This window comes from Pseudorca crassidens, chromosome 8 (assembly GCF_039906515.1).
Source record: "Pseudorca crassidens isolate mPseCra1 chromosome 8, mPseCra1.hap1, whole genome shotgun sequence".
Taxonomy (NCBI): domain Eukaryota; kingdom Metazoa; phylum Chordata; class Mammalia; order Artiodactyla; family Delphinidae; genus Pseudorca; species Pseudorca crassidens.
In genome coordinates, this window is record NC_090303.1 from 91846775 (window position 1) to 91871762 (window position 24988).

The 24988-nt window shown below is 38.2% G+C and overlaps 1 protein-coding gene across 11 annotated transcripts in view; it reads left to right on the top strand.

Moving 5' to 3' along the window:
• Positions 1-24988, top strand: part of AKR1D1 (aldo-keto reductase family 1 member D1) — a 91407-nt gene that overhangs the window by 1961 nt on the left and 64458 nt on the right. Inside the window, exon 4 of one of the 11 annotated variants that reach the window (XM_067747125.1) lies at positions 18685-18785. The exons of the other annotated variants lie outside the window; for them this stretch is intronic. The gene's annotated coding sequence lies outside the window, so the exon portion shown is untranslated. The remainder of the gene's footprint in view (positions 1-18684; positions 18786-24988) is intronic. 11 annotated transcript variants of the gene reach the window in all.

Genomic DNA, 24988 nt, shown 5'->3' on the forward strand with positions numbered 1-24988 from the left:
TAAAATCAGTAACATAGTACTTGGTTTCCTAAATGCTTGGTTAAATTTATCTGTATTGCCATAGTAATAGAGTAATGTCACAATTCCTACATGGTTTTTCAGCCTCCTTTGTTGCATGTATGCTTCTCCCATTCAAGGTATGAAGACTTCTCACCAGCACATTTCTTGTTCTATATCTTGAGTCTAGAGTTTGTCCCTTCCCCTAACATAATTAGGACTTAACAATTTAGCTGACTTTTTTTCCAGCTTCTCTGGCATCCCTTAAAAAGTAGCAGCACTCAGGAATTCCCTGGCAGTCCAGTGGTTAATACTCGACAGTTTCACTGTGGTGGCCCAGGTTCAGTCCCTGGTGGGGGAACCAAGATCCTGCAAACTGCACAGCGCCACCAAAAAAACAAAACAAAGTAGCAGTGCTTGCTCCCCTGTCTGGTTTTGGGTTTGGTTTTGTTTGGTTTTTTTGAGATATAATTGACATATCACACTTATTAGTTTCAGGTGTACAACATAATGATTCGATATTTATATATATTGTGAAATGATCACCACAATGTCTAGTTATAGCCACCATGCTGTATATTATAGCCCCAGGACTTATGTATTGTATTTTATAACTGGAAGATTGCCTTTTGACTCCCTTCGCCCATTTTGCCCACCCCCAACCCCTGCCTGGGAATCACCAGTCTCTTTGTATCCATGAGTTTGCTTGTATGTTTGTTTAGACTCCACCCAAGTGAGATTATACAGTATTTGTCTTTCTTTGTCTGGCTTATTTCAGTTACCATAATGCCCTCAAGGTCCATCCATGCTGTTGCAAATGCCAGGATTTTCTTTTTTTTTTTTTTTTTTTTTTTTTTTTGCGGTACGCGGGCCTCTCACTGTTGTGGCCTCTTCCGTTGCGGAGCACAGGCTCCGGACGCGCAGGCTCAGCGGCCATGGCTCACGGGGCCAGCCGCTCCGCGGCATGTGGGATCTTCCCGGACCAGGGCACGAACCTGTGTCCCCTGCATCAGCAGGAGGACTCTCAGCCACTGCACCACCAGGGAAGCCCCAGGATTTCCTTCTTTTTAATGGCTGAATAACATTCCGGTTTATACATATACCACATTTTCTTTATCCATTCATCCACTGATGGATGAATGTGTCTTGGCTATTATAAATAATGCTTCAAGGAACGTGGGGGTCAGGATATCTTTTTGAGTTAGTGGGGTTTTTTTCCGTTGGTTAAACAGCCAGAAGTGGAATTGCTGGATCATAGGATAACTGTATTTTTAAGTTTTTGAGGAACTCCATACTGATTTCCAGAGTGGCTGCACCAATTTACATTTGCACCAACAGTGTACAAGTTTTCCCTTTTCTCCACATCCATGCCGTCTCTTGTTTTTTCTTGTCATTTAACAGCTATCCTAACAAGTGTGAGGTGATATCTCATTGTGGTTTTGATTTGCGTTTCCCTGATGACTAGTGATGTTGAGCACCTTTTCATATTCCTGTTGGCCATCTGTATATCTTCTTTTTTTTTTAAGTTATTTATTTATTTATTTGGCTGCATTGGGTCTTCGTTGCTATACACGGGCTTTCTCTAGTTGTGGCGAGCAGGGGCTACTTGGTGTGCAGGCTTCTCATTGCGGTGGCTTCTCTTGTTGCGGAGCACGGGCTCTAGGTGCGTGGTCTTCAGTAGTTGTGGCACGCAGGCTCAGTAGTTGTGACGCGTGGGCTTAGTTGCTCCACGGCATATGGGATCTTCCCGGACCAGTACTCAAACCCATGTCCCCTGCGTTGGCAGGCGGTTTCTTAACCACTGCACCACCAGGGAAGTCCCTGTATATCTTCTTTAGAAAAATGTCTATTCAGATCCTCTGTCCATTTTTTAATCAGATTTTTGTGTGTTTTTTGCTATTTAGTTATACAAATCTTTTATTTTTTGGATATTAAACCCTTATCAGGTATGTGACTTGCATATATTTTTTCCCATTTAATAGGTTGCCTTTTCATTTTGCAGTTGCTTTCCTTTGCTGCACAAAAGACTTTTGGTTTGATGTAGTCTCAGTTTTTAATTTTTGCTTTTGTTCCCTTTGCTTGGTGACAAATCCAAAAAAAATCATTACCAAGGCAAATGTCAAGGATCTTACCACCCATGTTTTCTTCTAGGAGTTTTAGGGCTTCAGGTCTTATGTTCAAGTCTTTAATACATTTTGAGTTAATTTTTGTGTATTATGTAAGATAGTGGTCCAGTGTCACTCTTTTGCATGTGACTGTTCAGTTTTCCCAACATCGTTTGTTGAAGAGACTGTCCTTTTTTCATTGTATATTCTCAGATCCTTTGTCATAAATTAATTGAACATGTATGCATGGGTTTATTTCTGGGCTTTCTATTCTGTTACATTGATCTGTGTGTCTGTTTTTATGCCAATACAATAATTTTTTGATTATTATAGCTTTGTAATGTAGTTTGGAATCGGGAAGCATGATGCCTTCAACTTTGGTCTTCTTTCTCAAGATTGCTTTGGCTATTTGGGGTCTTTTCTGGTTCCATACAAATTTTAGGATTGTTTGCTCTACTTCTGTGAAAAATGCCATTGGAATTTTGGTAGTGACAGCATTGAAACTGTAGATCACTATGGGTAGTATGGACATTTAACAACATTAATTCTTCCAATACATAAATGGAATATCTTTCCATTTATTTGTGTCTTATTCAATTTCTTTCATGAGTGTCATACAGTTTTCCATGTGTAGGTCTTCCACCTCCTTGGTTAAGTTTATTCCAAGGTATTTTATTCTTTTTCATGCAATTGTAAGTGAAATTATTTTCTTAATGTATCTTTCTGATAGTTCATTATTAGTGTATGGAAATGCAACATATTTTTACAATTGATTTTTGTATCCTGCCACTTTACTGAATTTGTTTTTTAGTTCTTAGAGTTTTTTGCTGGAATCTTTAGGGTTTGCTACATATAATATCATGTCATCTGCAAACAGTGACAGTTTCCTTCTTCCTATCTGGATGCCTTCTATTTCTTTTTCATGTACCTGTTGCTCTGACTAGGACTTCAATATTATTTTGAACAAAAGTGGTGAGGGTGGGAATACCTGTCTTGTCCCTGATCTTAGAGGAAAAGCTTTCAGATTTTCACCATTGAGTATGATGTTAGCTGTTGGCTTCTCATATATGGCCTTCATTATGTTGAGGTACATTTCCTCTATACTCACTTCTGAGATTTTTATCATAAATGAGTGTTGAATTTTGTCAGATGCTTTTTCTGCACCTTTTGAGATGATCATGTGATTTTTGTCCTTTATTTTGTTAATGTAATATATCACATTGATTGATTTGTGGATATTGAATCATCCTTGCATCGCTAGAATAAATCCCACTTGATCATGGTATATGATCCTTTTAATGTATTGTTGAATTTGGTTTGCTAGTATCTTATTGAGGATTTTTGCATCTGTTTTCATTAGTGATATTGGTCTGTCTTTTTCTTTTCTTGTGGTGTCCTTGTCTGGGTTTCATATCAGAATAGTGCTGGCTTGGTAAAATGAGTTTGGAAGTATTCTCTTTTCTTTTATGTTTTGGAAAAGTTTGAGAAAGATTGGTATTAATTCTTCTTTAAATGTGTGGTAGAATTCAGCAGTGAAACCATCTGGTCCTTGACTTTTGTTTGTTGGGAGGATTTAATCAAAATCAACTGATTCGGGGCTTCCCTGGTGGCGCAGTGGTTGAGAGTCTGCCTGCCGATGCAGGGGACACGGGTTCATGCCCTGGTTCGGGAAGATCCCACATGCCGCGGAGTGCCTGGGCCCGTGAGCCATGGCCGCTGAGCCTGCGCGTCCGGAGCCTGTGCTCCACAATGGGAGAGGCCACAACAGTGAGAGGCCCACGTACCGCAAAAAAAAAAAAAAAAATCAACTGATTCAATCTCCTTATTAGTAATCAGTCTTTTGAGATTTTCTTTCTTCCTGATTTAGTCTTGGTAGGTTTATGTTTCTAGGAATTTATCTATTTCTTCTAGGTTGTCCAATTTGTTGGTGTATGTTCATAGTAGTCTCTTAAGAGCTTTTGTATTTTGGGACTTCCCTGGTGGTCCAATGGGTTAGACTCCACACTCCCAATGCAGGGGGCCCAGGTTTGGTCACTGGTTGGGCGGCGAACTAGATCCCACATGCCTGACGCAACTAAGAGTCTGCATGCCACAACTAAGAAATGCACATGCCACAACTAAGAAGTCCACATGCTGCAACTAAGAAGCCCACATGCCGCAACTATGAGCCCGCATGCCGCAACTAAAAGATCCTGCATGCCACAACGAATATCCCATGTGCCACAACTGAGACCCTGTGCAGCCAAAATAAATAAATAAATTTTTTTTAAAAAAGATCTTTTGTATTTCTGCATTTACTTTAGTGTTCTCTCCTTTTTTTTCTCAGTGGGTCTAACTAAAAATTTGTCAACTTTGTTTATCGTTTCAAAAAACCAGATCTTAGTTTCACTGATCTTTTCTATTGTCTTTGAATTTCTGTTTTGTTTGTATATGCTGTGATCTTGGTTATTTTCTTCCTTCTACTAACTTTGGGCTTCATTTTTTCTCCCTTTTTAAATTCCTTGAGGTTGTTTAGTTGATATATTTCTTGTTTCTTAATGTAGGCATTTATCACTGTGTTTTTGCTGCATCCCATAAGTTTTAGTATGTTGTATTTCCATTGTCCTTTGTCTCAAGGTATTTTTGATCTTTCTTTTGATTTCCTGTTTGACCCATTAGTCGTTCAGTAGCATGTTGTTTAATCCCCACGTACATTTGAATTTTCTAATTTGCTTCTTGTAACTGATCTCTAGTTTCATACCACTGTGGTTAGAAAAGATGCTTGATAATGATTTCAATCTTCTTAAATGTATCAAGACTTGTTTTGTGGCCTAACATGATCCATCCTGTACACTTGAAAAGAATGAGTATTCTGTTGCTTTTGGATGGAATGGTGTGTGTGTGTGTGTGTGTGTATACATATATATAAGTTGATGTGGTCTAACCTGTCATTTAAGGCCTTATTGATTTTCTTTCTGGACGACCTATCCATTGATGAGAGTGGGGTATTAAAAGTGCCTACTATTATTGTATTGCTGTCTATTTCTCCCTTTAGATGTGTTAATATTTACTTTATATATTTAGGTGCTTCTATTTTGGGTGCATAAATATTTACAAATGTTATATTCTCTTGTTGGATTGACCCCTTCATCACTATATAATGACCTTCTTTGTCTCTTATTACCGTCTTTCTCTTAAAGTCTATTTTGTCTGATATAAGTATAGCTATCCCAGCTTTCTTTTGGTTTCCATTTGTATGAAATATTTTTCCATTTGTTCACTTTCAGTCTGTGTGTGTTCTTATATCTGAAGTGAGTATCTTATAGGGAACATATAAATGTGTCTTGTCTTTTTATCTATTCAGCCACTCTGTCTTTTGATAGGAAAATTTAGTCCATTTACATTTAAAGGAATTATCGATAGGTATGTAATTGTTGCCATTTTAATTGTTTTCTAGCTGGTTTATAATTCCTCGGTTCCTTTCTTCTTCTCTTGGTCTCTTCCTTTGTGATTTAGTGATTTGCTATAATGGTAATTCTAGATATCTTTCTTTTTATATTTTTTGTATCTAGTATAGGTTTTTGCTGTGTGGTCACCATGAGGCTTACAGAAAACAACTTGTATTTATCATAATCTATTTTAAGTTGATAATAACTTAAGTTTGAATGCAGTCTAAAGCTCTCCCTTTTATCCCCCATTTTGTTTTTGATGTCACAATTTACATCTTTTTATCTTGTGTATCCATTAAAAATTAGTGTATAATCTACGACAAAGGAGGCAAGAATACACAATGGAGAAAAGACAGTCTCTTCAATATGTGGCACTGGGAAAGCTGGACAGCTGCATGTAAAAGAATGAAATTAGAACATTCTCTAACACCATACACAAAAATAAACTCAAAATGGATTAAAGACCTAAATGTAAAACCATATACTCTAAAACTATTAGAGGAAAACATAGGTAGAACACTCTTTGACATAAATCACAGCAATATCTTTTTCGATCTGTCTCCTAGAGTAATGCAAATAAAAACAAACAAATGGGACCTAATTAAACTTAAAAGCTTCTGTACAGCAAGGGAAACCATAAACAAAATGAAAAGACAACCTACAAAATGGGAGAAAATATTTGCACATGATGCAACTAACAAGGGATTAACCTCCAAAATACACAAACAGCACATGCAGCTCAATATCAAAAAAATAAACAATCCAATCAAAAAATGGGCAGAAGATCTAAATAGACATTTCTCCAAAGAAGACATACTTGGCCAAAAAGCATGTAAAAAGATGCTCAACGTCACTAATTATCAGAGAAAAGCAAATCAAAACTACAATGAGGTGTCACCTCACACCAGTCAGAATGGCCATCATCAAAAAGTCTACAAACAATAAATGCTGGAGAAGGTGTGGAGAAAAGGGAACACTCCTACATGTTGGTGGGAAGGTAAATTGATAACAGCCACTATGGAGAACATAGTATGGAGTTTCCTTAAAAAACTAAAAATAGAGCTACCATATCATCCAGCCATCCCACTCCTGGGCATATATCTGGAGAAAACCATACTTTAAAAAGATACATGCACTCCAGTGTTTATTGCAACACTATTTACAGTAGCCAAGACATGGAAACAAGTTAAATGTCCATCAACAGAGGAATGGATAAAGCAGATGTTGTACATATATGCAGTGGAATATCATTCAGCCATAAAAAGAATGAAATAATGCCATTTGCAGCAACATGGATGGATCTAGAGATTATCATACTAAGTGAAGTAAGTCTGAAAGATAAAGAGAATATCATATGATATCATTCGTATGTGGAATCTAAAAAAATGATACAAATGAACTTATGTATAAAATAGAAACAAACTCACAGACATCGAAAACAAATTTATGGTTACCAAAGGGGAAAGGTAGGGGGAGGGATAAATTAGGAGTTTGGGATTAACATATACACACTGCTATATATAAAATAGGTAATCAACAAGGACCTACTGTATAGCACAGGGAACTCTACTCAGTACTCTGTAATAACCTATATGGGAAAAGAATCTGAAGAATAGATATAAGTACATGTATAACTAAATAACTCTGCTGTACACCTGAAACTAACACAACATTGTAAATCAACTATACTCCAATATAAAATACAATTATTTTTAATACCAAAAAAAAAAAAACTTCCCCAGGCCAGTTAAAGTTAGAATTGTATTATTTTATTTACACTCTTATAATGTCCATATAAAATGTCCATACAGTATAATGTTCAAAGGAGAAAAGGGTGCTATAATAAAGAAAAATATATATTAAATCATATCCCATAAACTGGATAATTAAAAACTATAATTTTAATATCAAATATGATTTTTATTATATATTTGATTACCTTATTATAACTGTAAGTTTTGTAAGTTCTATAAATCAAGGAATTATCTAGTTTTGTATTTAGAACTTTTCCAATGTCTGATACAATGTCACATACAACTTTCTGTGTATTTTATAATGTTCATTAAATAAATTAAAGAAAAAGATTATTGTAGTTATAGTTATTTACTCTTTTGTCTTTTAACCTTTATACTAGTTTCGTGATTTACCAGTGAGCTTTTACTGTCATATGTTTTCCTGTTAGTGCCCTTTTGTTTTAGCTTAAAGAAGTTTCTTTAACATTTATTTTAAGGCCAGATGAACCCCTTTTGCTTTTGCTTGTCTGGAAAACTCTTTATCTCTCCTTCAATTCTGAAGGACACCTTTGCCAGGTAGAATATTCTTGATTGGAAGTTTTTTTCTTTCAGCATTTTGAATATATTGTGCCACTCCTTTCTGTCCTGCAAAGTTTCTGCTGAAAAATCTGCTGCTAGTTTTATGGGAGTTACCCTTGTACATAACAAATTGTTTTTCTCTCACTGCTTTTAAGATTCTTTCCTTGTCTTTAAATTTTGACACTTTGATTTTAATGTAACTTCATGTGGGTCTCTTTGATGTGTTCATCTTATTTGGAACTTTCTGGGCTTCCTGGATATGGGTGTCTGTTTCTTTCCCAGGTTAGGGAATTTTTCAGCCATTATTTCTTCACATATGTTTCTGCCCCTTTCTCTCTCTCTTCTCTTTCTGGGTCCCCATAATGCAAATGTTGGTCCCCTTGCTGTTGTCCCATAAGTTCCTTAAACTACTCTTATTTATTATTTTTTCTTTTTGCTGCTCTGATTGGATGAGTTCCACTGCCCTGTCTTTGAGTTCACTAACCTTTCTTCCACTTCATCTAGCCTGCTGTTGAAGCCCTTTATTGTATTTTTCAGTTCAGGTGTTGTATTCTTCAGCTCTGTGACTTCAGTTGGTGCTTTGTTATATTTTCTTTTTATTGAAATTCTCACTTTAGTTCATCCATTCTTCTCTTGAGCTCAGTGAGACTCCTTATGACCATTATTTTGAACTGTTTATCAGACAAATCACTTATCTCTGTTTCATTAAGGTCTTTTTCTGAGGTTTTTTCTTGTTCTTTTGTTTGGAACATGTCACTCTGTTTCTTCATTTTTTTCTTTGACTCTCTTTGCTCATTTCTATACATTAGCTAGAATAGCCATTTCTCCCAGTCTTGAAGGGCTGTCCTCATGTAAAAGGTTATTGTCCAACCCTGCCTTAACTCTTGGATATCTCTCACACCATTATGACTGTCCAAGCAACATAGTTTATTCTTAGTGGTTCACAGAGGTTGAGACTATGCCAAGACCTGTTAGTATCCCAAAGGGAAGGCTCTCAGTCAGCACTGAGATTTAGGCTGCTTGGAAGTCAGACCTGTAGGCAGCAGGTTGTAAAGTATGCAAATACACCTCTTTCAGGGAAAGACTGGAGATGGGCATTTCTGCCTGGTCCCTCTGCACTGAGCCCTGGGTGATAGGCAGTTAAGAGCTGTTTCTTTGTTTGGTACTGTCTCACTGAACCCAAGAACACAAGCCCCACTGGCCACTCTGGCAGGCTATCAAGGGATGTGTTTTTTGGGTCACAGCCACAAAAAGCCAGTGAGCCAGACAGGTACACAGCTCTTTTCTCAGAGACCCAACAACCTGGGGTGGGGCAGAGGAAGAGTGTGAAGATGGTATCCACTGGCCTTCCTAGTCTCTGGAGAGGATCGTAGTCAGTTCCTAGATGTGTTGAATTAGAAACCTACTCCTCAGGCCACAGCTGTCAAGGTAAACTAATAGACCTCTTTGACAGAAAGACTGGGGATATGTTCCAGTCTGCTGTCTCTTCACTGTGCCCTAGTGGGGAAAGGGTAACTGGTTAAGGACTCGTTCTCCGTTTGTCACAGTCTTGTGAGACCCACTAGTGTAAGACTTGCTAGCCACCAGAGGCAGGTGATCAAGAGGTGTCTCCTGGGCGGCAACCACAAGCATCAGACAAGTTCACAAGCTCCTTTCCAGGAGATACTGGCAACCTGGAGTGAGGCAGAGGGAAAACTCATATATGGTGCCTGCTGGCCAGTGTCTTTGGAAAGTATTTCATCTGCCCCTAGATGTGTGTTAAATAAGTTGCCTGCCCCTCACTCCAAAGCTTTAAGATAAGCAAATACGACTACTTCACAGAAAGACCAGATGCATTTCAGTGGGGTGCTTCAGCATTGGGTCCTGTAGGGTAGCCAGGGGAGTCCGTAAGAGCCCTTTAATAACTGTTTCTCAGTTCGCTATAATTTTGTGGGTCTCGTGGACACAAGCCCCGTTGGCTTCCAAAGCCAGATGTCTTGGGAGCTCATCTCTCAGGTGCTGGTCTTAAAAGCTGGGGTGGCAGATGTAGGGTTCAAGCCCTTCACTCCTCAGGGGGAAGCTCAGGGTTGTGAGTTCCCCCCCAATTGTGGGTCACTGCACCAGGTGTGGGTTCATGGTGAGACTGTGTCTCAGCCTCTCCTACCCATTTTGATGTGGTTTTTTTCTTGTTTGCTTGCCGTGTAGGAGTCACTCAGCTCATTTAGGGGTTTCTTTCAGAGGAAATCGTTCCATGTATAGCTGTAGATTTGGTGCGTACATGAGAGGAGGTGAGTTCGGGATTCTCCTATGTTGTTATTGTTGACTAAAAAAAAAAGCACAACCTAAAAGTTGAGAATTATGTTTTATTTGGTGAACTTTCTGAGGACTCCAGCCTGAGAGGCAGCCTCTCAAATAGCTCTGAGGGACTGCTCTGAAGAGGTAAGGCAGGAGCTGAGCTATAGAGGGGGTTTTGCAACAAAAACCATGTCGTCAGAACATCAAAAGATTACTGTGAATTAAAGAAAACCAGACATCTCAATTTAATGCATTTAGCACTTTTCTGTGCATGGGAAGATGCAAGAGTCTGCACTCATTGAAATCCTTCCTTTGATATGGACCTTATCTAAGGCCAGTATCCTATCCTTTCCCATCCTGATTCCCCTCAGGGTTCACCAAAGGGGGCTGTAGTGGCTGAAGGCTTGATGTCCACAATACCCTTTGTTTGCTGATATGTCAGGGGCATTCTTAGTCCACATTATCTTGTCCCCTGTCTATTCTTGATAGATAAATGGTTTGTCTCTGAGCATTGCTTTAATGATTCTGAAGACACAAGTATCTATTTCGTTCTATAACGCTCTTGGCTTTCTATCACACTTTGAGAGTTTTCATTCTATTTCACTTTATTCTATCCCGTAATTCTAGTTTACAATGGGAGCAAAATTTTTACTGCTCCTTGATGTTCCTTCTTTTAATTCTCCCTATTCTAACCATATTCAGTTTAACAAAGACAGTTTCCAGCATTGAGGAATTACTTTCCGTTATCATTACTTAACTAGAAATGGTGTCTTTCTATTTCACAGTCATTATTATTTCCTGCACATAGCACACAGAGGAGAGGTGATGTCTGGGAGAATCCCTCCCTAGAAAATGAGGGATTACAGGAGTGGCTATGGAGTCCTTTAACCCTGAGGGATCCTGAAAAAAATGGTATGAGAACCCTGAGAATCAAGATAAAGAATCAAACAAAAGGAGGAGGTGAAGGGAGGTGCTCTCAACCTCTGAGGAGTCAGCCCTGAGGAGACAGTGAGCTGGACAGGGCTGGAGGGCGCAAGTACCTTGGCTTCACATACAATTGCTTGTTGACAGAGAATAGCCCCTGCGGCAGGTCCTGGGTGGTCCCACTCTGCCTGAAGCCTAGGAAACAAATTCTCTCTTGATTTCTGAGAGGGCGCTAGGAAAGCCTAGAGAGCTTGGAAAATCTACTTAAAAATCTGTAAAAAATCTTCCCATCCTGGCAAGATCAGAGATGGCAGAGCCGATGTGGAGCCGCCGTGAAGCCGCTGTGAAGAACAGGAACTGCTGCAGGTGTGGGCAGTTGCAGCCACGTGTTGCTGGCCCGCCTGCACCTTTGCTGCCCTCAGAAGATCTTGGCTACACCCTCCCAGTGCCACAAGGCAGCTTCCCAATCATGTTCTGAGTCTGTGCTCACGTTAATTTGCCAGTGAGCCTGAGCTGGCTAATACACTACAGCTTCTTTTAAAATGTGAGAGAACATTTTCTCAGCCAACTGGCTGTGTGTGTGTGTGTGTGTGTGTGTGTGTGTGCCTTAACTTTTTATTTCAATGGGTTTATTAAGGTATAATTTACATGTAATAAACTACACATGTTAAAGCCGACACATATTTGAAAAGTTTTGACCCATGAAACCACCACAGTGAAGGTAATGAACGTATTCATCACCCATAATAATTTCCTATTTTGCCCCTTTATAATCCCTGCCTCCCACTCTTCATCCACCTCCCTCTGCCAGACATTCATTTATCTGATTTCTGTCACTATAGATTAAATTGTAGTTCCTAGAGTTTTATATAAATTGGAGTCATATACTATGTTCTCCCTTTTGAGAGAATAGCATAAATATATTTCAGTCAGCATAAATTTTTTTTTTTTTTTGCGGTATGCGGGCCTCTCACTGTTGTGGCCTCTCCCATTGCGGAGCACAGGCTCCGGATGCACAGGCTCAGTGGCCATGGCTCACGGGCCCAGCCGCTCCACGGCATGTGGGATCTTCCCAGACCGGGGCACGAACTTGCGTGCCCTGCATTGGCAGGCGGACTCTCAACCACTGCACCACCAGGGAAGCCCAGCATAAATATTTTTATTTTTTTGTTTTTTAAATTTTATTTTATTAAATAGCATTAAAAGTGTGAAACAGCACAAAAGTGTGAAAAATGTAACATTAAATAGACCACACAAATGACGTATGTTTATATACAATGGAATATTACTCAGCCTTAAAAAGGGATGAAATTGGGTCATTTGTAGGGATGTGGATGGACCTGGAGACTGTCATACAGAGTGAAGTAAGTCATAAAGAGAAAAACAAATATATTAGTGCATATATGTAATCTAGAAAAATGGTACAGATGAACCAGTCTGCAAGGCAGAAATAGAGACGCAGATGTAGAGAACAAACATATGGACACCAAGGGGGGAAAGCGGGGGTGGGATGAATTGGGAGATTGGATTGACATATATACACCAATATGTATCAAATAGATAACTAATAAGAACCTACTGTGTAAAAAATAAATAACATTGGCTAACTGTTTGAAAATAAAATTTTATAACCCCTACCTTACAACTTATGTGGAAATAAACTTCAGATGGACTAAGGATGTGAGTGTAAAAGGAAACGAAGCTGTTCAGAGTAGAAGTAAAACACTTACAATTTTAGTGTGAGAGTGATCAAGGCATAATATGCAGGAAACATATAGGAAAAGCTAGATTTGTATATACCTAGATATATGTGTGTATGTATGTATATATGTATATATATTTATATACACATATATATATCCACACAGAATATGTAACTTAAATATCATTAAAATGTTATACATGCTGTTGTTAACCCGAATATTTTTTAGTGAAGGTCTTTTTTTAAATTGCTTTTCCCTCTACTCCCATCCCATCTCATGTAAACAATGTTAACAGCCTGATATGTACCCTTCCACACTTTGCTTTGTGCTCATATAGTTCTGTACAAATACACACACATATAGGGGAGCTTGTTACATTATGCACACTTCCCTGCATTTTGCTTTTCTTACTTAACAGTAGATCTTGAAAATCCCCCAAGTCCTGCAATATAGATCTAATGCATTTTTGTTAATGACTGACTAAAAAAGGACTATGAAAAGATAACTGAGACATACTTAAAATTTTAATAGTTTGCTTGAGCAAAAAGCGATTTGAAGTGGGCAGCAGTGAATCTAGCAGATAGAAAGGAGCTCCAAGGAGCTGTACAAAACGAAAGACTTACAGACAAAAGGGAGCCGGAACAAGGAAGTTAACAGTGGGCCAAAAAAATCAGGTTGGTTATGGCAAGGTTATTTTCCTTTAGGGGATGGCAGGCGTCTATCAGGCAGTTTACCTAATGCTGATCAGGAGATTCCATTTCTGGCGGAGCAGAAACTCTATTTATGTTAAGTCTCAGTTTGGTGGCACTTAGCATAAGTGACTCCATTTGGGGCCTGTTGTCTTATTTTAACAGGATAAAGCACTTTTTATTCCCCAATTGATAAGCATTTATTCCATTTCCAGATTTTACTTCTAGAAACATCAATTATATGAAATGGGTTAATACGCCTTTTTCTTTTGAATTTCCCTATAAGTGACCTTCTCCTAGTAATGGAAGATTAGGTTCCGATTGTTGCATTTGACAGCCTGCAGAGCACCTGGTGCCCAGAGAGCGGGAATGGGGTCCCAGGAGTGGAAGACTGGAAGGAGTAGGGAAATTAAAGGGCGTGAAGGGCCGGGAAGAGACAGAGGCCTCAAAGATCGATTTTGCCATGCCATATTTTTTGCCTCAAACCAGTGTATGCCCCTCACCTTAGGATATTGTTCGTGATATGTCACAGGAGAAGGTGGTGGAGGCCAGAGATTACTAGAAGGAGGATGGAAGACACAACCAAACTGAAACAAAACATCTGAACTAGAAAGGACAGGAACTTGTGTTTCAGCCAGAATTTTGTTCATTTCTACAACACTGCCACCATGTGGCTATAGAAGAACATTGCAGCTAGCAAACCTGAAGTTGTGGGTTGGAAGAGCTGAGTAGTCATTAAAAAGAACGATCTCTTGGGACTTCCCTGGTGGTGCAGTGTTAAGAATCCGCCTGCCAATGCAGGGGACACAGGTTCGAGCCCTGGTCTGGGAATATCCCATGTGCTGTGGAGCAACTAAGCCCGTGCACCACAACTATTGAGCCTGTGCTCTAGAACCCGCGAGCCACAACTGCTGAGCCCGTGTGCCACAACTACGGAAGCCCATGCACCTAGAGCCCGTGCTCTGCAACAAGAGAAGCCACTGCAGTGAGAAGCCCACGCACTGCAATGAAGAGTAGCCCCCACTTACCACAACTAGAGAGAAGCCCACGCACAGCAACGAAGACCCAACACAGACATACATACATACATACATACATATGTAAAATTTAAAAAAAGAGCAATCTCTTATGTTCTATCTTAATTTTCACCTCGCAGATCAACATGTAGAACATTTCCACCAACCCAAAGAGTGCCCTTGTGCCATTTTCAAACCAGTACTCTCCTATCATCACTTTTCCAACTTCTAATATTAGCTGTTCTTGAGCATGATCTAAATGCAGTCCTACGGAACATACTCTTTTGTATCTGGTTCACAATGTCTATGAGATTCAACCGTGATGTTGCATGTACAGTCAATTCTTGTTATTCGCAGTAGTTGCATTCTATAAATTCTTCACAAATATTGAATTAGCAAATACTGAACCATTACTCCTGCAAGTCTGCTCACGACAGTTTCATCAACTGATCAATGTGTATCAAAAAACATATCAATGTATATAAAAGTATATTAGCTGATCAATGCACATAAACAAGCAAAATCAAAACAAGTACCTTGTCTTATGTGTGTTTCTGTTTAAAGATGCCTTACTTAATATAGATTGTTGATTCATTAACATTGAACTCATTGCTGACAGCACTTCAGCTCACGCCTCACACCTGAAAGAAGCTTATCTAACACACTGATTTTCTCTATAAAGCACATCGCAGCCTTCTTGCGCTTAGGAGCACTAGGCAACATTTCAGCACTATACTTGGGGGGCCATTTTAAACAGTGAAATCAACATCAAATAGCACAAAAGTGTGAAAAATGTAACATTAAATAGACCACACAACTGACGTACGTTTATAGTATGAGAGCTGAAACAAGAGGTCGGAGCGTGGCCTTGTTCAGCCTCACCAGAAACACACACACCACGTGACTCAGATTTTTCACCACTCTACAGGTCCATGAGTGACCATGAAAATGCCTATTGATTGTGGACTTACGAATAAATTTTTGCAAACAGGAAAATTCTCAAATACAGAATTTATGAATAACATGGGTTGATTATATCTGTACCTTGTTTTTTTCCTACTGCTGAGCCATAGAATTATCATATGTATACAGCACTATTGGTTTGTTTATCTTTTCACCTGTAGATGGAATTTGGGATTGTTTCCTATTCAGGGCTAGTATGTATTAAGCTCTTATGAACATTCGTGTACGAACTGTTTTGTGAACGAAATGTACACACACATTTCCCTTGGATAGATGTATATCTAGCTGTGAAATTACTGTGGATGTTCCGCTTTATTAGAAAGTTTCAGTTTTCCAGAGTGGTTTTCACCATTTTCTTCTCTCATCAGCAATCTGGGCGTTTCACTTGCTTCACATCCTCACCAACACCTGCCTTAGACAGGTGGGCGTGTACCGGTGGTATTAATTTGCATTTACCCAGTGATTAATGATGTTGCATACCTTTTCATACACTTGCTGACCATTTGGATATATTTCTTTGTGAAGAACTTTTTCGAGTCTTTAGTCCATTTTTAGTTGCAATATTTATCTTTTGTATTACTGATTTATAGGAACTCTTCATAGATTCTACATGTAACTTCTTTGTCAAGAACTTGTATGTATGAATTTACATTTATGTATTTGCAATACACGTAGTATAATTTTTGTGTCCCAGTGTGTGGTTTGCCTTTTCACTTACTGAATGGTGATTTGGGATGAGTTGAAGTTTAAAATTTCAATTAAGTCCAATTTGTCGATTTTTCATTTAAGATTAGTGCTTTTTGTGTTCTAAGAACACTTTGCTTACCCGTATGTAATGGAGTCATTCTCCTGTTTCTTCCAGAAGCTTTATTATGCTACCTTTCAAATTTAGGTCTATAATCCATCTGAAAATAAATTTTATGTATGAAGTGAGGTAGGAATCAAGATTGATTTTTTTCATATAGATATGCAATTGCTCTAGTACTGAAAGAGCCTTCTTCTTGTGTAGAAGCTTGCATTGTGTAAAGATATATATATACTCACATAAGATTTGCTTCTATTCCAAAGCCTTTCACCATGACGCCAAACTACCACTATCTCCACTAGAGGGAACTATTTTTTTTTTAATTTGTTTCTAGTATGTCGTTCCAGTGCTTCTCTTTCAAAACTTTTTCCTCAGTTTGCATCTTACAATCAATGAAATGTAGGATATCTGTGCCAAGCCATGTACATTTTAGTACTGCTGGCTTTTGAACTTCATAGAAAGGGTATCTTTACTGTTTGTTGTTTTCTGAGGCTCTTTTTCTCCCCCACTCTATTATATTACTGAGAATTGTGCATATTGCTCTGTGTAGCTGCTGTTCACTCAGTTTCATTGAGGTGTGCTGTTCCATTGTGTGAATATGCCACAAGTCATTTATCCTTCTGTCTGTGGCATTTGATTGTTTCTGGTGTTTTTCCTATTATGTATATACTCTTGTGACTATTCTTATTCATGTTTCCTAGTACATGTGTGAGACTTACACCTATTTAAACAACATGGAATTGCTAAAGAGAACAGTATGTAATGTTCCACTCTAGTAAAAATTGTGGAGAGACTTATGGTTTCTAGTCCAGCTTGTAAGGAGCTTAGAAGTCATCATTCCTACCCACACAAGAAGAAGCTTAACACCTAGCACAGGGAACTATATTCAGTATATTCAATGTCTTGTAATAACCTATAATGGAAAAGAATCTGAAATATATATATTCATATATATCTGAATCACTTTGCTGTACACCTGAAGCTAACACAACATTGTAAATTAACTGTACTTTAATTTTTTTAAAAAAAGATAAAAAAAAGAAAAAGCTTAACAAACTGAAAATCAACCACTCTTCTTAGACCCATCAAAGAATTGATGTAACAGGGCAAACTGCTGTTCTCCAAATTGGAGAGATAGGCAAATATAGGCAACCACAAATTATCAGAGTAAAAACTTCCTCAGGAACCAGTACTGGGGTAGGAAACCCTACACTGTAACTAATGAATTGCTGTAGGCTCAGTGTGGACAAGTTTGAGAATTAAAACCTCAGAGCAGGAGAGGAGACTTAGGGGAATCCCCACACTTTTGTGAGTTTTACCTCCAGGAGTTCAACCAAGTTCTTACAGTGAAGATCAGAGAAAAATCCTCTCACGCTTCTCGCAAGGCGAGGGGGAAAGTATTCTGTTCTTCTTAACAAAGCCTACCTCAAAAGAAACTATTTTATCAGAGCCTAACTGACTAGGGTTTAACCAGAGTCTAACTGACATGGGGAAAGGGAAATACCCAACTCCAGCCCCCTCTAGCCTTCCTATCTCACCCAAGGAGGAGGGGAGACTGAGAAACATTTGTGAAGGCCACACGCCAAGGGCACAGGCTCCCTAAAACGTGGAGACCTAATCATAGGACTATAGAAAGCTTCTCTCCCCCACCACCCTACCTCCACATCAGTAAGGCTCCTGTGTAATAAAGAATTACAAATGCAAGCCTCAGGCCTTACTTAAGAAGACATATCTAGGGAACCCAAAAGACAGTAGGTGAGATAAAAACAAGGACACCAAGGAAATTTAGCATCTGACAACTATAGGTACAAGAAATAGCACATACAGTCTAACCCCTAGCCAGATAAACCTACAATCTCACACTAAAGGCCTATTTATTTCCGTACCTTTAGCCCAACATATCATGTCTAGTTTTCAACAAATAATTGCAAGGCATGCTAAAGACAAAAAAACACACTTTGTAGGGACAAAGCAAGCATCAGAACCAGACTCAGACTTGGCAGAGATGTTGTAATGATCAAACCAGGAGTTTAAAACAATTATATTAACATGCTAACGGCTTTAGAGGAAAAAGTGGAAAAGATGAAGAACAGATGGGTAATGTAAGCAGAGAGAGGATGTTGAGAGTTTAGCTGAACTACTCCATGATATTGCTGCATCCATTTTGTGTGGCTGAGCAGCCTACGGGGGCTTTGAACTGGCACTTGCCCCTCCGGTGGGTGCATGCCTTAGATAAAGACCTGCAGAATCACAAGTAAATTAAATTCCTGACATGACTTCCGCAACTACCCTTGTGCTAAGCACTTTCCCCTGCCTCCGAGTGCCTTCCCATTGGGCTCCACTTAGATAAGATCCCTGTGAAGCTTTCCAAAACCTTACTCTTTTGTGTTTGAACTGACAAATTTGGCTTTAGCCTGGGAACCCCAAAGCACTCCACCCACAGACCCTAATGAAAACATGTGCTCCAGGTCCTGCCCTGACCTCTTGGCCTGCATTCTGCCTTGACCTCCCCATGGAGCCCCCCGAGATGTGCCCTCTTGAGGTGTGCCATGTTCCGCCTCCAGGACTTGTGAGTAATAGGCTTCTCTGTTTCACTTTTCCTTGCGTTTATTTTTGTGGAACCGTGGCTCACTCTCTGACACACTGGGGCACTACTTAACAAATGTTAATGTAACAAAGTCACAACAGGTAGAAACTCTAAAAAAGAATCAAAGGAGATGCTAGAACTCAAAAACACTGTAACAGAAGTGAAGAACGCCTTAGATGGGTTCATCAATAGACTGGACACAGGGAAAGAAAAAATCAGGGAGCTTCAAGAAATGTCAATAGAGGACTTCCCTGGCGATCCAGTGGTTAAGACTCTGCACTTCCATTGCAGGGGGCAGGGGTTTGATCCCTCGTCAGAGAACTAAGATCACACGTGCCGCACAGTGGGTGTATGGGATCTTAGTTCTCTGACCAGGGATCAGAGAAATGTCAATAGAAATGTCAATAGAAACTTTCAAAACTAAAATGCAAAGTGAAAAAAGAGAGAGAAAAAGAACTGAATATCCACAAATTGTGGAACAGTTACAAAAATTGTGATGTCTATAATGAAAATACCAGAAGGAGAAGGGATAAAGGAACAGAAGGAATATTTAAAGCAATAATATCTAAGAATTTCTCAAAGTTAATGATAGACAACAAATCACAGATCCAGGAGGCTCAAGCAGGGTAAATACCAAAAAACTACACTTAGTCATATCATATTCTAACTGCAAAATATCAAAGACAAATAGAAAATCTTGAAAGAAGCCATCAGCGGGGGGAAAAGAGGAAACTTACCTATAGAGAAGCAAGGATAAGAATTGGACTTCTCTACAGAAACCATATAAATGAGACGAGAGTGAAGTGAATAATTCAAAGTGTTGAAAGAAATAAAACACCAACCTAGAATTCTGTATCCAGTGAAGTTATCCTTCAGAAATGAAGGTGAAATAAAACTTTCTCAGAAAAACAAAAATTGAGGGGATTTGTCACCAATGAACCTGCTTTGCAAGAAATGTTAAATTCTTCAAAAAGAAGGAAAATTATATAGGTCAGGAACTCAGATCTATGTAAAGAAATGAAGATTGTTAGAGAAGGAATAAGTGAAAAGTATTATGCCTAGTGAAATAAGTCAAATAGAGAAAGACAAATACTGCATGATTTCACTTACATGTGGAATCTAAAAAAGAAAACGAATGGATATAGCAAAACAAACACTCAGATACAGTGAACAATTGAAATTTGATTTTTAAAACACGACATTTACATTAGCATACAAAAAATGAAATACTTAAATATATTTAAAAATATGTATAAGATCTATATGAGGGAAAACTACAAAATGATTACTGAAACCAAAGAAGATCTAAATAAGCAGAAAGACTCAATATTGTCAAGGTGTCAGTTCTTCCCAACTTAATTATAGATCCAACACAATCCCAATCTAAATACCAGCAAGTTATTTTGCGGTATCAACAAACTGCTTCTAAATTTTATATGGAAAGGCAAAAGATCAAGAATATCCAACAAAACATTGAAAGAGAAGAACAAAGTCAGAGGAAAGACCCAGAATAGCCAACATAATATTGAAGGAAAACAACAAAATCAGAGGACTGGCACTTCAAGACTTACTATAAAGCTGTGGTGATCATGACAGTATGTTATCAGCAAAAGAATAGACAAATAAATCAATGGAACAGAATGGAGAACCCAAAAATAGACCCACATAAATTCAGTCAACTGATCTTTGACGTTTGACAAAGGCAACTCAATAGAGAAAGGAGCCACAACTACTGAGCCTGTGCATCTGGAGTCTGTGCCCCGCAACAAGAGAGGGCGCAACAGTGAAAGGCCCACACACCGTGATGAAGAGTGGCCCCTGCTTGCCACAACTAGAGAAAGCCCTCGCACAGAAACGAAGACCCAACACAGCCAAAAATAAATAAATAATAATGTTTTAAAAAAAGAGGAAATAAATAAAATAGAGATTTAAAAAAACAATAGAAAAGATCAACAAACCAACAGCTGGTTTTTTGAAAAGATAAATAAAATTGATAAACATTTAGCCAGACTCACCAAGAAGAAAAGAGAGAGGACCCAAATAAATAAAATAAGAAATGAAAGAGGCAAAATAACAAGCAATATTCTTTTAAGAGAATACCATGACCAGTTATATGCCAACAAATTGGACAACCTAGGAGAAATGGACAAATTTCTAGAAACATAAAACCTGCCAAAACTGAGTCAAGAAGAAACAGCCAATTTGAACAGACTGATCACTAGAAGTGAAATTGAAACTGTAAAGCAAACAAACAAACAAAAACATAAAAACCTCCTAGCAAACAAAAGTCCAGGACTGAACAGCTTCACAAGGGAATTCTACCAAACATATAAAGAAGAACTAATACCTATCCTTCTCAAACTATTCAAAAAAAAAAAAATTGAAGAGGAGGGAACATTCCCAAATTCATTCTATAAAGCCACCACTACCCTGATACCAAAGCCAGACAAAGACACTACAAAAAAAAAAAATTACAAGCCAATATCTTTGATGACCATAGATGCAAAAATCATCAACAAGATATTAGCAAACCGCATCCAACAATACATTAAAAGGATAATACACCATGATCAAGTGTTTTTAATCCAGGGTCACAAGGATGGTTCAACATTAGCAAATCATTCAGTGTGATACACCACATTAATAAAATGAAGGATAAAAAATCACTTGATAATAGACACAGAAAAAGCATTTGACGAAATTCAACATCCATTCATGTTAAAAATCAAAGTAGGTATAGAGGGAACATATCTCAACATAATAAAGGCCATTTAGGACAAACCCACAGCCAACATCATACTCATGGTGAAAAGCTGAAAGCCTTCCCACTAAATTCAGGAACAAGAAAAGATGCCCACTCTTGCCACTTCTATTTAACATAGTGTTGGAAGTCCTAGCCACAGCAAACAGACAAGAAAAGGAAGTAAAATGTATGCAAACTGGACAGGAAGAGGTAAAACTGGCACTATTTGCAGATGACATGATACATTATATAGAGAGCCCTAAAGTCTCCACCCCAAAACTATAAGAACTAATAAATGAATGCAGCAAGGTTGAAGGATACAAGATTAATATACAAAAATCTGTTGTGTTTCTGTACACTAATAATGAAATATTGAAAGCAGAAAGTAAAAAAATCTCATTTAAAGATGCATCAAAAAGAATAAAATACCTAGGAATAAACTTAACTGAGGAGGTAAAAGACCTATACTCTGAAAACTATAAAACATTGACAGAGGAAATTGAAGATGATACAAAGAAATGGAAAGATAGCCTGTGCTCTTGGATTGGAAGAATTAATATTCTTAAAATGCCCATACTGATCAAAGCAACCTACAGATTTAATGCAATTCCTCTCAAAATACCCATGACATTTTTCACAGAATTAGAACAAATTGCCAAAGCACTCTTGAGAAAAACTAAGAAAGCTGGAGGTATCACCTCCCAGACTTCAGACTATAATACAGTTCTACAATAATCAAAACAGCGTGGTACTGGCACAAAAACAGACTCATAGATCAATGGGACAGAATAGAGAGCCCAGAAAAAAACCCCACACACCTATGGTCAATTAACCCATGAAAAAGTAGGCAAGACTATACAATGGAGAAAAGACAGTCTCTTTGACAAGTGGTGCTGGGGAAACTGGACAGCTATATGTAAAACAATGAGATTAGAACATTCCCTCACACTGTATACAAAAATAAACTCAAAATGGATTAAAGACCTAACTGTAAGACTTGAATCCATAAAACTGCTAGAAGAGAACATGAGCAGAATACTCTTTGACAAATCATAGCAATATTTTTTTGGATCTGTCTCCTAAGGCAAGAGAAATAAAAGCAAAAGTAGTTCTGCACAGCAAAGGAAACCATCAACAAAATGAAGACAGCCTATGGAATGGGAGAAAATATTTGCAAATAATATGACCAACAAGAGGTTAGTATTCAAAATAAATAGATCATAGTACTCAATATAAAAAAAATACCAATAAAAAATAGAAGACTTGAATAGACATTTTTCCAAAGGAGACATACAGATGGCTAACAGGCACATGACAAGATGCTCAACATTGCTAATTATTAGAGAAATGCAAATCAAAACAAGAATAAGATATCACTTCACACCTGTCAGAATGGCCATCATCAAAAAGTCTATAAATAACAGATGTCAGTGAGGATGTGGAGAAAAGGAAATCCTTGTACAGTGTTGGTGGGAATGTAAATTGGTGTAGCCTCTATGGAAAACATTATTGGGGTTCCTCAAAAAACTAAAAATAGGGCTTCCCTGGTGGTGCAGTGATTAAGAATCTGCCTGCCAATGCAGGGGACACAGGTTCGAGCCCTGGTCCAGGAAGATCCCACATGCCACGGAGCAACTAGGCCCGTGTACCACAACTACTGACCCTGCACTCTAGAGCCCACGAGCCACAACTACTGAGCCCAAGTGCCACAATTACTGAAGCCCGTGTGCCTAGAGCCAGTGCTCCACACAAGAGAAGCCACCGAAGTGAGAAGCCCGCACACCACAATGAAGAGTAGCCCCTGCTCGCCGCAACACGCAGCAACGAAGACCCAATGCAGCCAAAAACAAAAAAAATTTTTTTTAAACAAAACTAAAAATAGAGCTACCGACGATCCAGCAATTCCACTCCTGGGTATATATTCAGAAAAACAAAAACACTGATTCAAAAAGACACATGCACCCCAACGTTCATAGCAGCACTGTTTACAATAGCCAAAACATGGAAGCAACCCAAATGCCCATCAACAGATGATTGGATATATATATATATATATATATATATATACATATACACACACACACATTATGGAATGTTACAATGAAATTCTGCCATTTGCAGCAATGTGGATCGACTTAGAGAATATTATGATTAGTGAAATAAATCAGACAGAGAAAGACAAATGCTGTCTAATATCACTTATATATGGAATCTAAAAAATAATACAAATGAATGTATATGCAAAACAGAAACAGACTCATAGATATAGAAGACAAACTTGTGGTTACCAAAGGGGAGAGGGCAGGGGAAGGGACAAATTAAGGGTATGGGATTAAGAGATACAAACTACTGTGTATAAAATAGATAAGCAACAGGATACGTTGTACAACACAGGAAACTATAGCCATTATCTTCTAATAACCTATAATGGCGTAGAATCTGCAAAAATGCTGAATCTCTATTCTGTACACCTGAAACTAATATAATATTGTAAATCAACTATGCTTCAATCAAAAAACTTTTTTTTGGAAAAAAAAGAGGCACCATTTCTTAAACATAGTAATATTAGATTCCTTTACAGATAGTACAAGTGAAAACCTCATGATTTTTCCATGTCTTTGTTATTTTAAGTGAAATTTTTGTTGTATTTACACCACTGCAGAACAAATAGAAAACCATTAGTGCTTTTCCAATTTACATGGCTAGATTTATAGACTTTGGACAGTTTGATAATATTTGAATGTAACAAACTTTTGCTTTAGAACATTGAGGAGACACAGCAATAATGGGGCACCCTACATTTAGAAACCCAGTTATTTATGAGAGACACAGAAGCAAGGAACAGGGAATTCCCTGGAGGTTCAGTGGTTAGGATTCCACACTTCCACTGCAGAGGGCACAGGTTTGATTCCTGGTTGGGGAACTAAGATCCCACAAGTTGCATGGTGCTGTCAAAAAACAAAAACAACAAACAAAGACCACACATAAATGACAAATAAGTCTATCATGTTTAAAAAACAAAGAAGCAAGGAGCAAATAAGCATACTATGTTTGTACCATTCATCACGCTGCCCCTTTGCTTGCTGGTAGAGTACCTTAATGCTTGGACTGAATTGTGCTGGCACTGGACAAGTATGTAGTCAGTATCTGTATTATTTAAGGCCAAGAAAAAACACATATACCTCAAATCTTAGCTGAAAATACGTGATTGTAATGGGAAAATGTCTGGAATCCCCAGACTTTTACACTAGTCTCCCTCTCTTTCAAAAACTAATATTATAACACCTGCCCCTTCACAATATAATATGTAAACAAACATAAGTGCCTGTATGCAGGATACTTAATTACGCTTTTCTTAAATTTTTAAATTGTGGTTTAACATGCATGCTATCAAGTGCACAAATCTTAAGTGTACGGCTAAGCAAATTGTTACAAATGTATA